Genomic DNA, 5811 nt, shown 5'->3' on the forward strand with positions numbered 1-5811 from the left:
CACTGAATTACATTTACAGATTGTCCCCTGCACTAGAAAGTGAGGTCCTTGTAGGTGGATCATGTGTCTCTCTCATCTCCACATCCCTGGCCCAGCCTGCAGCAGACACCCAATAATATATTGCAGGATGAACAGACATGGATGTTCCCAGAGGACCCTGTGAGAGCTGCCATCAGAGACTGCATTATGCAATTATATGTTGACTCAGACAGGCTCCATATTTCATTTAATTTTAAAACCCCCTTATTTGAAATATCATAATTGCTCAAAATATGTGTTGGAGGAAAATTGGAAAAAGAAGATGTAGCAAAATAAATAAATAAATAAATAAAGCTTCATTAACTATCGCCCTCCTGTCTTCCTGTATTGCTTGGAGATACTTTGGCAGCAATCTGGGTTGGTATTATAGGATAACACCCACCATATACTTCAATTATTCCAAGAAGAGCTGCATTCCACAATGGAGTCGCCCCATAGAGCAGACAATGGAGAAGGGGCTGTTAAGCAAGATCCTGGTTGAACTGATCATAGGCCCAACAACCTCTTCCATCCCTGAAGTCAACTTTTGGTTAACCTCAAGATTTCACGTCAAGTGCCCCTTTCTCTAGGAACTTCCCTTGACCCTCCAAGAAAGGCCAAGTCCTCCTCCCTTCCGAGCACTTCACTCCAATTGTATTTACATATTCATTAGTGTGACTCTTTGGTGAAAGGCTGACTCTCCTGAAAGTGTCATTTATGAGGATTGAAAGTTCCATTTATCAATTCCATTTATCTGCTTTGTTCATTATTCCATTGCCAGGGCCAAGTATGCCATAGAGTCAGGTTTTCTATAAATCAGTGTTGAATGAAAAAAAGCAGTGATGAATGAATGAACAAACTTTCAGTTTCTGCTAAATCATACTGAGTCACGTCCTCTTCTTGGTCCATTGATCTTCCCCTAATATCAGCTATTTTAAATGGATAGTGTGTGCGCGCGTGTGTGTTGTTATTTTTTTCCATGAAGCAATCATTCTCACTCCACCCCCACATCTGTTTCTAGGGGCACTATACCTACAGATTGACCTATCCCACACCCTGGCCACCTCATAAAAGAAAACCATAAACACTAAAGTGACCATTTTTAAATATACTTTTTGAAGAAAACCTCTTTTAATAATCTACATCCAAAAAATGATGGTATATCCTTAAGATGGGATATTACTTCATGATTTTTTTAAATGAGCTAGCAAGCCAGGAAGACTTGCCATAAATGCATATTGCTAAGTGAAAGAAGTCAGTGTGAAAAGTACATATTACAATTATATAATCTCTAGAAAAGGCAAAATCCTGCTCCTAGACAGCCTCTGTGGCTCCATTATGGCTCTGTTACCTGCAGGTACTGGGAGATGCACAGCTAAGATGCCAGGACTCCCTGGAAGCCTAGAAATGGGACCACTGACATTTATGGATGTGGCCATAGAATTGTCTCTGAAAGTGTAGCAATGCCTGGACACTGCACAGTGGAATTCATAAGGAAATGGGATGTTAGCAGACTATAGAAACCTGGTCTTCTTGGGTATTGCTGTCTCTAAGCCAGATCTGATTACCCGTCTGGAGCAAAAAATAAAAAAAGAGCCTTGGAACATGAAGGGACATGAGATGGTAGCCAAAGCCTCCGTAGGTGGGAATGAAAGTGAATGCAACAGATGACACAGATGAGAATCCAAAGATCAAGGAGAAAGCCAGTCCTTAAACGTGATTTGGGAAGCTGTGTTCCAAAGGAAATAATGTCTGGGAAGCCTGAGGTGTTTGTTGTTTGCCTGTTTGTTTGTTTGTTTGTTTGTTTTGCTCTCTCATAGGGCATCTTCTGTCTTAAGCTTTTAAATTCTCTAAGGATTCTACTTTGCCTTTGGTGATCTTCTTTCAAGTTTACAGTGAGAGCCAAGAGTCCACTTCATGGTGTATAAGGAACTGTATGATCTGACTGCTTTTCTGTTGTTTTGGGGAACACACAAATATCTGCATACTTTTGAGATATTCTATGTTAAACTATTTTTTAATTCTCTTTTTACATCATGTCTGAAATGTGTAAGTAGTGGTTTCTGTTGCAATGGTTTTTGTGTTTTTGAATATTCCATCCTGTTTGCATTACTATAGTCTTTAAATATAGTTTGAAATGATAAAGCTAAAAAATAAATAAATAAAAGGCAAAACTGTGGAGACAGAAAGAAATCAGAGGTTGCCAGGAGCTGATAGAGAAGGAAGAAGGAGTAAATAGGCTGAGCACAGGGCGTTATTAGGGCAGTAAAACTATTCAGTATGATACTATGATGGTGGACACACAGCTTTCTGTGTACTATAGACTCTTGTTTTGTTTTGTTGTGTTTGAGATGGAATCTCACTCTCTTGTCCGGACTACAATGCAGTGGCAGAGATCTCGGTTCACTGCAACCTCCACCTCCCAGGTTCAGGCGCTTCTCCTGCCTCGACCTTCCAAGTAACTGGGATTACAGGCGCATGCAACCAGGCCCAGCTACTAATTCTGTATTTTTATTAAAGGCGGGGTTTTGCTATGTTGGCTGATCTCAAACGCCTGATCTCAAGTGATCCATCGTCCTCAGCCTCCCAAACTTCTGGGATTACAGACGTGAGCCACTATGCCTGACCAGACTCTTGTTAATGATAATATATCAACATTGGTTCATTGTAATTAATGTAATACATGAGTGCAAGATACAAATAACATGGGCATCCAGGGTTTTGTGGGGGAAGAATACATGGGAACTCTGTATTTTTTGTTCAACTTTTCTGTAAATCTATAAAACTGTCTATTAATTTGTAGAAATTTTATAATGTAGCTCTTCACTCAATATATAAAATATAAAAACAGATGGATGCCAGGCTGGGCATGGTGGCTCACTCCTATAATCCCAGTACTTTGGGAGGCTGAGGCAGGTGGATCACCTGAGGCCAGGAGTTTAAGACTAGCATGGCCAACATGGCAAAACACCATCTCTACTAAAAATACAAAAATTAGCTGGAGATGGTAGCACATGTCCAGAGTCCCAGCTCCTTGAGAGGCTGAGGCACGAGAATCAATGGAACCCAGGAGGCAAAGGTTGCAGTGAGCCGAGATAGTGCCACTGCACTCCAGCCTGGGTGACAGAGCAAGACTCCCTCTCAGGAAAAAAAAAAAAGAGGGGGGGATGCCAGTTGACGTAGGAGCACTGTCCTAATCCCATCCACTTTTGCAACCACAGACGAATCTAGATCCCACTTTCCTCTTCCTTGGTCTCCAAGACCCCACTGAGGACCAGTGGGGATGCAAGCCCCAGTTGTACAGGGAGGGAGGTGAAGTCTGATTGCCTTAATCTTCCAAAGTCGCAGACAAGACCCCTTAGCCATCCTGTTGATAAACACATCCCAATCATCTCCGAAGAACTCATAACCCCTTGACAGCAAACCAGAGCCTGTTAACTAAAAGTGGTGGTCCCACAATTACTGGCAAGTGTTTGCTGGGCAGACAGCTCCCAGTAAAACGCCGCAGGGCACCAAGGCACAGAGGAGCTGGCTCCACCAATTACGGGTGTGCTTCTGAGCAGTCCCTGTGTCTAGGAGAGTTTCTGAAATAAGCCCAGGCACTCTAGCACAGGCCCCTGGGAAGGGAGAGCAAGCAGCCTCTCTCTGGTAGCAGGGAGGAAAGAGGCACCGCATAGCCATGGCTACCTCTTAGAGCCTGCCTCTAAGCCCTTCAGGAATCTCTGCTATTTGTGGAAACTGGATAGCATTCCCCAAGGCCAGCATTCCTTCGCTGTCAGGCACTCTCTCTTCACTTTCCTTTGCCCCAATTAAATGAAGGCAAGGGTGGGCCCTGACACTGCCCGTGCTGGGAACCTCAATGCGATGCAGCAGAAAGGCCTCTATCAGAGGCTCGGTGGCCAAGGCCACCCCAGACATTTCTGCTTGCCCATCCACAGAGCACATGGGGAACAGCCTTCGCATGCTCTTAAACTTCTAACAGGATTGGAGGAAGAAATAAACCTTCTCTGATGTGATTGATGTGCCAGTTCAGGCCTTGACTGATGTGCCAGTTAATGCCAATTAATGCCTTTCTGCATTCTGTCTTTCCAGCACAGTTTCAGGAAAAGGAGAATAAGACAACAATGCAATCACTATGGTATATTTGCCACCAAGAACACCCAGGTAGATTTCCCACTGGGGCCAGCATCAGATGCTAGTCTGTATCTTTTTCCAAAAAGTAAAAAATAAATAAAAATTTAAAACAAGGAAAATGTATAGCTTTCTTTAATAAGGTAATGTTTTGGAAAATGATATAAACTGAATTTACACTACCTTAAATTCTTATTAAAACCAGATCCTTTCAACCAACTAACAAAATAAAAACCTCCAGAAATAGAGTGTGAGGTTTTCCGTGCAAACAGTCCCTAACTCCATCTGTTGGTCTTGTCTGGCCAGTACGCCTTTGTTATTCCAGGGACACCACCTCAGTTTTAGGATGGTGTCTCCAAAACCGTTCCTTCTACAACCCCATCCAAACATGTAGTTACAGTGGAAACTGCTGATAATAGTATCCCAATTACATAGCGTCAGGACAGGTGTCTGTCCATGACAGACTAGTCAGGGTTCTTCCCACCACCTAAGTGGGAAGCTGAGAAAGTGATTTCTAGAGCTGAGGACAGCTGCGGTTCCTTCCCTGGGGAAAGGGGCATGTCTAAAGGAATGAAGAGGACTTGGAGAGAAAAGCAATGACAAGGGAAGGCGATCTCTGCAGACATTCAAGTCACTGGTTTGAGGCTTATGTGGTGGACTGGTAGAATCATGGTCCCCAAGAAAATATGTCTCCTTGTAGATGTCACCTTACATAGCCCCTCCCACACTGATTCTGGGCTTGACCATGTGGCTTGCTTGGGCCAGTGGGGGCATTAGCAAATATAGTGCAAGTAGAAGCTTGAAAAGCACTGAGGCACTGAAACTTACCCTTTTTCTTGCTGCTGTTCAAACCTTTTCATCATATGAAAAAGCCCAGGCTAGCCTGCTGGCAACAAACAGGTGGCCCAGCCAATACCCAGCACCAACTGCCAGGCATCAATGGACCACAGCCAGTAAGACCATCATAGACAATTCAGCCTCCATTAAGCCACATGAAAGACTCCAGGAGAGCCCAGAAGAACCATCAAACTGAGCATCATCCAAAATCATGACCCACAGAGTTATGAGCAAATCAAACGGTGGCAGCTTCTTGTATCAAGTTTTGGAGTCATATATTACTCAATAATAGGAGACCTTTCTGCCATCATGTGGAGAAGGTGACTGTAGGACAAGAAACCTGTAGAAAGAAAGGCCCAGATATCCCAAACACTCCAACTATCCCCACCGTCTGGCTGAAATCACAGATAGAACACGAAGCCAAGCTGACACTGAACAGAGAAGAGGTAAGCCTCTCAGATGAGTCCAGTCCAAGCTGCCAATCCACACATCCATAAACAAATCGATGTTTGTTCAAACTTTAAATGTAAAAAGTCACTACATTTGGAATGACTTGTTATGCAGCAAAAGCGAACTCAGATAACTTCCTTAAAGCTGTCCATTCTTGTCTTTTTCATAAAGGCATTTGCCCATGCTACCGGCGCAAGATCATTAAGGGCATTCCTCATAGCCAATCACTTTTCCCTTGACAAATCCTAATTTTGTGTAGGGGGGCAATTCACACAAGTAAATACTTGTCCTGTCCATTTGATTCAGCTGCTATTTAGCAGGAGGAAAAGTGGTGTTTCTTTCTCTCATTTAATAGCATTGAGGCTTTAATTATAT

Source organism: Callithrix jacchus, chromosome 16 (assembly GCF_049354715.1).
Source record: "Callithrix jacchus isolate 240 chromosome 16, calJac240_pri, whole genome shotgun sequence".
NCBI classification, from domain to species: domain Eukaryota; kingdom Metazoa; phylum Chordata; class Mammalia; order Primates; family Cebidae; genus Callithrix; species Callithrix jacchus.